Source organism: Fukomys damarensis, unplaced genomic scaffold (genome assembly GCF_012274545.1).
Source record: "Fukomys damarensis isolate Sample0158 unplaced genomic scaffold, DMR_v1.0_HiC HiC_scaffold_16, whole genome shotgun sequence".
NCBI lineage: Eukaryota > Metazoa > Chordata > Mammalia > Rodentia > Bathyergidae > Fukomys > Fukomys damarensis.
This window is the reverse complement of record NW_022900928.1, coordinates 76,966,249-76,977,929: the sequence shown is the minus strand read 5'-3', so window position 1 is coordinate 76,977,929 and position 11,681 is coordinate 76,966,249. Positions and strand designations below refer to the sequence as shown.

At 34.4% G+C, this 11,681-nt stretch overlaps 1 protein-coding gene across 2 annotated transcripts in view; it reads left to right on the top strand.

The window, feature by feature from the left end:
• The window catches only part of Arhgap32 (Rho GTPase activating protein 32), a 157,677-nt gene that overhangs the window by 59,199 nt on the left and 86,797 nt on the right, over window positions 1-11,681 (top strand). The gene's annotated exons all lie outside the window — the stretch shown is intronic.

The following is an 11,681-nucleotide window of genomic DNA, read 5'->3' as shown; positions in this document are numbered from 1 at the left end:
CCCCCCCCAAAAAAAGTAAAAACTCTTACTAATCCAGTAGTATGCAATGAAATTGACTTGGTAATAAACACCCTACCAACACAAAAAACCTCAAGACCCTTTGGATTCACTACTGAATTTTATAAGAACTTCAGAGAAGAATGACAGTATTCTTCAAATACTTCCATGAAATTAAAAGAAAAGGAACACTTGTGTTACTTTTTTCTCATTGCTAAAACAAAATACTAGATACTCAAAGTTAAAAGGGGGAAGGGTTTATTTAGCTTATAGTTTATAGAGGTTTCAGTCCATAATTACCTGGCTCCAAGTCAAGGATGGCAAACAGTTGTCACAGAGTAGAAACAACATGGTGTATACAAGGTAGTAAAAGCAACAGGGGACTTTAACATTGTCTTTCTGCTCCTTTTATTCAGGCAGCCGGAATGAGGGAAGTCCCAAACCCATCACTCACATATAGTGGTTTAGTAATCATATGCCCTTAATTCTAGCATCACACATTCTAGATTTAGCAACCTTTGAAAAAGACTGCATGAGGCTTGGAGGGAGGAGTGGAGCATCTAAACACAAGCCACAACAACTGCCATGCTCATTCCTTGAAGCTGGCATTATCCTAATACCAAAACTGGACAGGGACCTAAAGAAAAAGTGAAAACTACAGACCAGTTTCCTTGATACATTTCTGTGGGTCCATAGATATATGACTGGCCCATCAGGACTGATCAGTGGGCCAGTCGTGCATGTACCATTGGTGGTTCAAGCCCATGGGAACATGTTAATCAACATAAATGCAAAAACTCTCAATAAGATACAGTTCTTGAAAATAGAATATAGGAAATCATTCAAAAGATTTTATATCATGACCAAATTGGTTTATCCCAGGGATGAAAGGGTGGTTCAACCTATGTAAATCAATGTCTGATATATCACATAAATACAAGCATGAATAAAAATTACCTGATAATCTTAATAGATGCAAAGAAAGTATTTGGCAAAATCCAACATCCATTCATGATAAAATGCTTGAGGAAAATTGATATAAAGAACCTTAGATTGATAAAAGCAGTTGATGAAAAAAAACCCAATGTCAGCATCATACTAAATAGGGAAAAGCCAAAAACTTTCTCATTAAAATCAGGAACACCATCAGGAAGTCTACTATTACTCTTCCTTTTTAGTGTAGTACTTGAAATTTTTGCCAGAGCAATTAGACAAGAAAAAGAAATAAAATAGATTCTGGTAGGCAATGAAGAATTCAGAGTATCCTTATTTGTAAATGACATTATCCTTTAAAAAAAAAACTCCACCAGAAGATTCTTAGAACCGATAAATTCAGCAGAGTGACAGGATATGAAATAAACACCCCAAAATCAGTAGTATGCCTATACACCAATTGAGAAAGAAAGCAGGAAAAATCTCATTTACAGTAGCTTCCAAAAAAATTAAATATCTAAGAATTTACCTAACCAAGGAAATAAAATACCTCTATAAAGAAAATGGAAAGATAATATTTTGTTTTTGGATAGTAGAATTAATAGTGTCAAAAATTGCCATAATACCAAAAATGACAGATTTATTGTAATCCCCATCAAAATACCACCAGCTTTTGTCACACAACTAGAAAAAGTATTTCTAAAATTTATATGAGATCAAAGGAATTCTTGGAATATCCAAACCAGGACAAGGAGGCATTTTAATCCCAGACTTCAGGTTACACGGAAAAGCTAGACTAGTTTTGTTTTGCTTTGTTTTGTTAAGGCAAGGTACTGACACAAAAGTAGATAATGACCAGTGGAATAGAATAGGTTGTGGAGGAGTAATCCCAACTACCTTTAGCCATGTGCTTTTCAACAAATAATAGTCACTAGAGGAAAGATAGCTGGGAATACTGTTCATGCACAGATGGAAGAGTAAATCTTGATCTGTGTCCCTTAGTCTGGACTAAAATCAAATAAAAATTGATCAAAGAGCTAAATACTAAACAAACACTTCACGTGCTGGAAGAAAAAAATGGTATTTGCCCATCAGTTGGAAACTGGATAAAGAAGATGTGGTTTTTCTATAAAATGGAATATTACTCAGCCATAAAGAATAAGAAAATAGATTCATTCATAGGAAAATGGATTACATATTGAGGATATATTCCTAAGTGAAATAAATAAGTCACACATGTAAATACTGAATAGTTTCTCTGGTGTGAATAAACTGTAATAATACATAAGATCGTAATGAGATAACTGACATTGTGAAATGGGAAGAAAGGGGCTAAAAGTGTAGGGAAGGTGGGATGGGTAGGGGAAGGGTAATAAAGGAAAAAAATGTGAGAAAATGAAAAGATGTAAATAAAGTGTTTGTAAATGGGGAGGGGAGGAGGGGGTGAAGGGAGGGCAGGGACAAGCGGGAAAAATGAGAACCAGGACCTGTCATGTAGAGGTACAAGATTCCCAGCAATGAATGCAACTGTACTGTATCCCTAAAATGTACCAATAAACTCAATTTAAAAAAATGGTAAAGGGCATAGGTGTAGGCAAAGACTTCCTGAACAGAACCCCAGTTGCCCAAGAAATAATACCAAAAGGCAACAAATGGGATTATATCAAATTAAAAAGCTTCCACACAGCAAAGGACACAAGAGTAAACAAACTACAGAATGGGAAAGAGATTTATTGCCAGCTACTCCTTGAACAGAAAACTAATATTTAGAATATATGAATAGCTCAGAAAATTAGACCTCCAATAATAAAAGGCTTTGATAAAAAAATGGACAAGTGAAATGAATAGAAAGTTCCCAGGAGAAATAAAAATAATTAATACCTGAAAAAGTGGTCAGCATCTTTGGCCATTAGAGAAATTGAAAAAAACAGATTTCACCATACTACAGTAAGAATACATGGCTATCATCAAGGTCTCAAAAAAAAAAAAAAAACATACTGGCAAGAATATGGAAAATAGGGAACACTTCTACATTATTGGTGGGGATGTAAACTAGTATACCCACAAAGTCAGCATGGAGATTTCTCAACAAACTAGGAATTCCATTTTACCCAGCAGTACCTTTTGTAGGTTATTGTTCCAAAAGAGCTAAAATTATACTACAGTGATACATGCATACCTATGTTATAGCTGCAAACCCACAGTATCTAAATTATGGAAGTGGCCTTTATGCCCATCAACAGATGAATAGATAAAGAAAAAATGCGTAGTATGCACAATGGTGCATAGTACTCATAAAGGACAAATTTGACTCATTTGTAGGAAAATGGATGGACCTTGAGACCATAATACTAAGTGAATTAAGTCAGTCACAAAAGTATCACATGGTTTCTCTAATATATACACAAATAATGTAAAAAGCAAAACAAAACAAAAATACCATTTTAAGAAATAGGAAGGTAGACTATAGAGCTACATAGAGGATCTAGGAAAAGGAGAATGGGAAGGGGAGGAGTGTCAAGGAGTAACAGTGACAGAGGTGTGATATAATACCTTCAGCAAGCACCTAAACTGAATGTAGGCACTACGTACCACAAACATGTTAATGAACACTTTCTAACATTGAGAATTCAATTTTCAAAGACCAAAATTAGACAAATTCTAGCACTAATTGTATCGAGCCCACTACGTAGAACAAAACCTTTATGAATATAATCTCAGTGGTATTGAGTTGATACTGTTTATGTTGAAGTTGGAGTGTATTAAATTCTTTTGTATTTTAATCAGAATTCACCAGCATTTAAGAGTTTATTTTTCTGAAGATCACGTGTTTTATAACCGTGATCTCAAGATTTCTTCATTCCATGTTAGGTGATGTAAACAGTTGGTTTCAGGAGAATGGCTCCCTGCCTCAAAATATCTTTTGCACTCTGATATTCCCATGCTTGCAGTTCCATCATCAGAATGTATTCTTATGTATTAAATATCTCCTTCTCAACTCAGTCTTCTTTTCAACTCTCCTCAAAATATTGCTACGACAGCCATCACATGAATATTAACATTTGTAGAGCATCTGTGTATGAACAAGATATTTAGACTAATTGGCATCATTCCTATTTAAACTGCATAATGCTCCTATGAATTGTGGGTGTTGTTATTCCCATTTCACAGATGAGTAAACTTGCTTAGGGTAGTTGAGTTATTTACATAAAGTTCTCTATTTAGGATAGGCCAAGCTAAAATTAGGTCACTTGTCTCTCTCCTTCTTCACTGACCTTCGTACATTTAAAGAGATAATCTATAGCAGCAGTTATTTCTGAAATAACTTTTCAAGGCAAAGGGACATCCAAGGTCAAGGACAAAGACTTTTCAGAAAGACTAGCAGTTACTTTCCTTTTTATTCCAGTTATTTTCTTTTATCTCTTCCTTTTTATTCCTCGTCCTTGTCAAGAGCAAAAATTACTAATATTTGTCATTCTTGAATGGTAGTAATTACTTGGTAGTAATAATTAAGATTAAAAATTAGTAGCAAATTGAAATTAAGGTTGATGAATATTATGAAGAGTTTCATTCCTTTACAAGTTACTGAACTAAAATAATGGGATCATTTAGTTTATTCAGGCTGTTTGGAAATTAGATGATTAAATCTATACTTTTTATATTTGAAATTAGAATTCATACTTTTATATCTTCTGCAAATATATTTTTGAGTTTTTCCTCAGTAAATTTAACATATTTTAGATGATTTGTGAATTCTGTGTTAAAGTTTTAATTTCATAAAAGAAAACCTGTATAAAAGAACAGAGTTTTTGCTGGCATGAGAATATTTTTAAGAAGTTGAAAGAATTCCAGTCATGGACATGTAAGGGAACAATTTTGAAATCCAGTTCCCAGCTTGTATTTTTTGAAGTTCTGAAGATGTTTATAAGGTCTGTTGTTCATATTTCTTCTTTGAGCAAAACTGCTTAAATAACAGAGAAGATAATTTACTTTTGAAAAAAATCAATTAACTTTATTTTCAGAGCAATTTTAATTTTAATTTGCAGCAAAATTGAGTGAAATATATATAGTGCCAGTGTTCTTCATGTCCTGACAAATGACACCCGCACCAAAATGGCACATTTGTTGGAATTAATGAACGTACAGTGACAATCATTATCAGAAGTTCAGAGTTTACATTACAACTCATTCTTGGTGTTGTATGTTCCAGGGGTCTGGACAAATGTGTAATGTCTATCATTGTGTGTTCCATAGAAAAGTACCCCATGGTTGGGGATTTAGCTCAGTGATGCAGCCACCTGCTTTGCAAGCACAAGGTCCTGAGTTCAATCCCCAGTACCAAAAAAAAAAAAAAAGAAAGAAAGATAAAAGAAAAGTATTCCAGCCCTAAGATTCTTTTTCTCTGTTATCCAATTCATCCATCCCTCCCCATGAACCCTTGGCAATCACTGGTCTTTTTTGTGTCTCCAGTTTTGTTTTTTCTAGAATGTCACATGGTTAGAATCATATAGTATGTAGCTTTTTCACATGGGCTTCCTTCACATGTTTACTTAAGATTTCTTCCTGTCATTTCATGGCTTAGTGCTCACTTTCTTTTTAGCAGTAACATTCCATTCTCTAGTTGTATCAGTTTACCTGCTGAAGGACATCTTGCTTCCAGGTTTTGGTAATGATGAATAGAGCTGTTTATTGTGTGCGGGATTTTTATAGATGCAAATTTTCAGTTCATTTGGGTTAATACCAGGGAGCATGATGGCAGGTTTGCTTGGTAAGAATACTTTCAGTTTTCCATTAGATGCATATTCAGGATATACTCTTAAGTGAAATAAATAAGTCACACATGTGTAAATACCAAATAGTTTCTCTGGTGTGAAAAACTATAATTGTAAATAAGATCCTGTAATTGACAATGTGAAATAGGAAGAAAAGGGCTAAAGGTTTAGGGGAAGTGGGAAGGGTAGGGGAAAGGAAATAAGGGAAAAGAAAAAATATGAGGAAATGAAAAAATGGAGACAAAGTTTTTGTGAATAGGGAAGGCGGGAGGGGGTGAAGGGAGGACAGGGGAATGGGGAAAAAAGAACAAAGATACATCATGTAAAGGTACAAGATCCCAATGATGAATGTAACTGTACTGTATACCTAAAATATACCAATAAACTCAATGAGAATAGAAAATACTTTCAGTTTTGTAAGAAGCTGCCAAAATTGTCTTCCAAATTAGCTGTGCCATTTTGCTTTCCCACCCAGAAATGAATGAGAATTCCTGCTCCTCCACATCCTTGCCAGTATTTGTTGTCAGTGTTTTGGAGTTTGACCATTCTAAAAGGTGTCTATTTTAACTTGCAAATTCCTGCTGACATAGAATGTTGAACATTTTTTATCTGTATGTCTTATTTGCTGAGGTGTCTGTTCAGATCTTTTGCCTTTTAAAAATCATGTTCATTTTCTTATTGTTAGAGTTCTCTGAATATTTTTGGATTTTTTGAAACTGTTACTGGAATTTTGATAACCTCGCACAGTTAGGAAGTATTCCCTTTCTTTTTATCTTTTAGAAGAGATTGTAGGCAGTTGGTTTAATTTCCTTCTTAGATACTTGGTAGAATTTACATCACCTGTTGCTTTCTGTTTGGAAGTCAGTATTAATTGTTGACTTAATTTCTTAAATGGATATAGGCCTATTAGGATTATTTTTTTGTGTGAGTCTTGGTCATTTGGGGCTTTCAAAGAATTTGTCCATTTCATCTTTTACCAGATTTATAGGCATAGATGTTCGCAATATTGTTTTATTTTTCTTTTAATGTCCATATGAGATGTAGTGATACATTCTTTTAGTTTTGATACTAGTAATTTGTTTCTCTTCTCTTTTTTAGTTATATTGGCTAGATGCTTATAGTTTTTGTTTTGTTTTGTTTGGTTAGTTTCAAAGAATCAGATTTTTGTTAATTTTCTATTTTTGATTTTATTAATTTATTTCTAATTTTTACTATTATGTTCTGCTTACTTTGCATTTAATGTGTTCTTCTAGTTTCCTTAGGTGAAGCTTAGATGGCTGATTTCAGAGGTTTCTTATTTTTAATATATTCATTCAATGCTGTAAATTTCCCTATAAGGAAACTTAGATGATGTCTTTCACTGCATCACACTAATTTGAATAAATTCTATTTTCATGTTCAGTTGGTTAAAAATCATCATTTCTTTTGAGATTTCTTCTTTTATTCAAGCTTTACATAGAAGTGTGTCATTTAACTCTGGGGATTGAGCTTGGGACCTTGCACTTGCAAGGCAGGTGGCAGACCCACTGAGCTAAATCCCCAGCCCTTCAAACTACTTTTAAAAGTTGATTTCTAGCTAATTCCATATGGTCTGAGAGCAGACATTGTTTAGTTTCTGTTCTTTTAAATTTGCTGTCAGTGTTTTCTGCTTAAGAGTGTAGCCTGGTGAATCTTGTAAATGGATTGAGCTTGGGACCTTGCACTTGCAAGGCAGGTGGCAGACCCACTGAGCTAAATCCCCAGCCCTTCAAACTACTTTTAAAAGTTGATTTCTAGCTAATTCCATATGGTCTGAGAGCAGACATTGTTTAGTTTCTGTTCTTTTAAATTTGCTGTCAGTGTTTTCTGCTTAAGAGTGTAGCCTGGTGAATCTTGTAAATGAATCTGAGAAGCATGTGCAGCCTGCTATCATTAAGTCATCCAAAGATGTCAGTTACTTCCAGTTGATTGATGGTGCTTTTGAGTCAGCTATATCTTTGCTGGTTTTCTGCTTACTAATCTGTTTATTTCTTACAAAGTTATAGTGAAGTCTTCAACCGTGGATTTATGTGTTTCTCCTTTTTGAACTCTGATTTTAAGCATATACACGTAAAAGATTACTGTGTCCTTAGAATATTGGTCCTTTTATCACTATCTAATGGCGTTCTTGAGTCCTAAAAACTTTCTGCTTTGAGATCTGCTCTGTTTATAGTAAATATAGGTACTCCTGCTTTCTTTGGATTAGTGTTATGGTGGTATAACTTTCACTGTCTTTTTGCTCTAATCCATCTGCGTCTTATATTTAAAATTAGCTTCTTGTAGATTGTTTTGACAATTTCTCACTCTTTTAATTGATGAGATAGATCGTTGATGTTTAAAGTGATTATTGATATAGGTGAATTAGTAGCTACCGTATTTGTTTACTGTTAGCCTTGTGCTTTGTTCCTGTTTTTTATCTTCTACACTTTCTCTGCTTTTCCCTCTCAGTTTTACTATGATGTAATTGACAAAAATTCTATATATTTATGATGTAGATCTTGGTGCTTTAGTGTAGATACACATTCTGAAGTGATTATCATAATCAAGGTAATAATTAACATATCTTTTACCTTATCTCTTTTGTGTGTATGGTGAGAACATGTTAAAGCCTACTCTTTTTGTGTTTTTAATTGAGCATTTTATACTCCCTTGTTAGATTATATTTTTTCGAAGTGTTCTTAGTGTTTGGCCTAGAGTAGTGCTAGTAAACCTATGGCACATGTGTTGCAGCCAGCTATTTGTTATCACTGGAAGCTCTGCAAGGCTCTCCTAGTCACTAGAGTTTGCAATACACATTCACACCTCATTTAATTTAACTTCAAGTAGCTTTCTATTACTTTACAGGTTGTGGAAGTACTTCATAATTTAAAAGTCTTAATTCTTCTGTTCCATCCCCTGAATATAGGTTTTGTTTATTTCACTTATACATACCATCAGTATGACCATACCTATATAAATCATTCTCCAAAACATATTTATATATATAAACACAACTAATTGAATACATTGTTATTATTCTGAACAAATTATCTGTTAAATTGAGAATAAAGCAGTTTTATTTTGCCATCACTTATTCTTTTTATAGTATCTTTATATAATATGACTTTCTTACCTATATAATTTTCTTTCACTCTAAATATGTTTTCTTGCAAGGCAGGTCTGCTGGCCACAATTTTCTCATGTTTTGTTTAGTGAAGTTTGTTGTTTTTTTCTGTTTCAACACTTTAAGAATTTTATGCCACTCCCTTCTTTCATGGTTTCTAAGTTAGATGTTATTCCTCTTTTTTCTCCTTTATATATAGGTAAGGTGTTTTTCTCTTTTGGCTTCTTTCAAATTTTTTTCTTTATCTTGAATTTTCTAGTATTTTCTAGAATTTTCTAATATGGTATGCCTAGGTGTACCTTTTTCTTTTCGTGTTATTGGTATTTATTCTGATTTGTGGTCTCTGAACTTCTAGCATCTGTTGTGCTTTGATGTTTGGTGTTAGTTGGAAGAAATTTTTAGTCATTTCTTCAAATATTGCTTCTCTTTTTGCTATTTCTTCTGTCTCTGATTTCCCGTGATATGTTTGTTACACCTTTTTAGTTTCTTCACTATCTCTGGATGTTTTGTTCTTTTTTTCTAGTCTTTTTGGTCTCTTTGCTTTTTCAGATTTGGAAGTTTCTATTTTAATACCCTCAAGCTCAGAGATTCCTTCCTCTACTATGTCCACTGTACTCATGAGTCTGTCAAAGCTATTCTTCATTTCTGTTTCAGTGTTTGTGATGTCTAGCATTTCATTTTGATTCTTTGTTAGAATTTCCCATTTTATGCTTATATTATTCTTATGGCTTATGTTTAGATGCCCCCCCCCGCCTCATACGGTAATAGGTGGGCTTTTTTCAGAGGTGACAAGATCTAGAGTGTGTGATGTTGAGATAGATGCATGCTGCAATGCTAAACTCAAGGGCACTAGGATTAAAGGTGTGAGTGCTACCTGCCCTAAGTAGCCTGGATAAGATATAATGGAAAGAAAGAGCAGTGGTCATGCCTTGCTTGTTTGCTTTTGTTGTCTTCTGCTTGTCATGAACTGTTTCTCCTCCACAATGCCCTTCTGTCTAACGACCTTGCCTTGGAGCCAGCCGATTATGGACTGAAATGTCTACAAAATGAGCAAAATAAACCTTTCCCCCTTTAACTTTGGCTGTCAGGTATTTTGTCTCAGCAATGAGAGAAAAGTAACATACAGTTATCTGTGTTTGTACATTATCTACTTTTTTCATTCCTTATATTAATCATACCTCTTTAAAATTTCTGATCTGATAATTATAACTTTCCTTCTCTATTTGACTCATGCTAAGTGGCAGGTGCTGCTGGAACTAGACCTTCAGTAATGCAGTGGTAAGGTATAGGGGCAGAGGAGAACTCTGCACTTCATGTGTCTTTGTCAGTTCCCCTTCAGGCAGTGGGGCAGGATGACTAAAGTAGTCTTAGTTCACTATTCACTTATCCTCAGGTGGAAGGCTTGAGAGAGAGAGAGTTGAAGCTTTCCCTTTCCCCATGTAGTCTAGTCTCAGGTAAGGCTCCATTGTTACAATGTGGAAATAGTTTCTCCTGAAGGCAGGCCTTATTGCAAAGAAGATAATTTTAAAAATCCCTTTCCTCCTGTGTGCTGGAATGAGTTGTGTGTGTGTGTGTGTGTGTGTGTGTGTGTGTGTGTCGTAGGTGGGGGGTGGGGGGCCAGTGAGGGAGTGTTCTCTGATATGCCTGTTAAGAATTCTTAAAGATAAAACTCACAAAGGTTGTGGGTTTCCCTAAGGTTGAGTTCCATGGATTTTTCACTCTGACTTGTCATCCTTGAGCCTTTGGAAATTTATCTGTTATAGTTTATATTTTGATATTAGTTCTTACAGAAATGTGTGCTTGTGAATTTCTGTTCTATTTAAGTTGTAATTCTCTGTATTCACCTCTTTGTCTCCAATTGAGAATAGCAGTTTGTCCCATGACCTCATTTCTGTGATGCATCTAAAGATTTGTTGATTTTCACTTTGTTCAGTTTTTTACTTGTTAGGATAGAATGGTGATTTCTCAGCTCCTTATATCCCAGACCAGAAAGTCCAATGATGACCGACAGGGTTGGTTCTGAAATGTAACTGAGTCAACAGTGTTAAATTTGAGGGTTCCTTGTATTAATATAGTCTTTGGTAAGAACAAACTAAAAAGAACCAAAGGTTGAACTGGCAAACAAATAGTGCAAGATGACATATTTTAATACCTCCTTTATATTAAATATCTATATAAAAAACCTGATCCAACCAAACATGACCAACCACTTTTTAACCATTTTTTCCTTGCCTCCATTCTGAGTTTATTATTTTTCACCTTAAATGCTTATCACTTATTCTTCCTATCTACTACAACTTTGTGCCTTGACTAACTTCTCCCCATTCTCTCTGACATCCTACTCCCTTCTAGCCTCATGTAACCACCATTGTGCTTTGCTTCTATCGGTTTGGTTGTTTCAAGTGCACATGTAAGTGAAAACGTGGATTTTTTGTCCTTTGTGCCTAGCTAATTTTTCTTAGTAAAATGTTCTCTAGGTTTGTCCTTGCTGCAAATGACAAAATTTTCTTCTCTTAAAGCTGAATAATAGTCCATATATACACTACATTTTCTTTCTTCATTCATCCACTAATGGACAATTAGGTTTTCCCCATAAGTTTGCTTTTATGAGTAGTACTGCAGTGAGCATGGGAGTGCAGATATTTCCTTAATATATTGATGCCAAGTGCTTAAGTATTTACCCAATATTGTAATGGATTGCTGGATCATGTGTTAATAATTTTCTATTTAGGTTTTTGAGGAGCTTCCATATAGTTTTCTATAATTTTGTGTTTCTACCAACAAAATGCAAAGATTCTTTTTTTCTGTATCTTCTCTAGCACGATATATTTTTTCTTTTTCTTTTCTTCTTTTCTTTC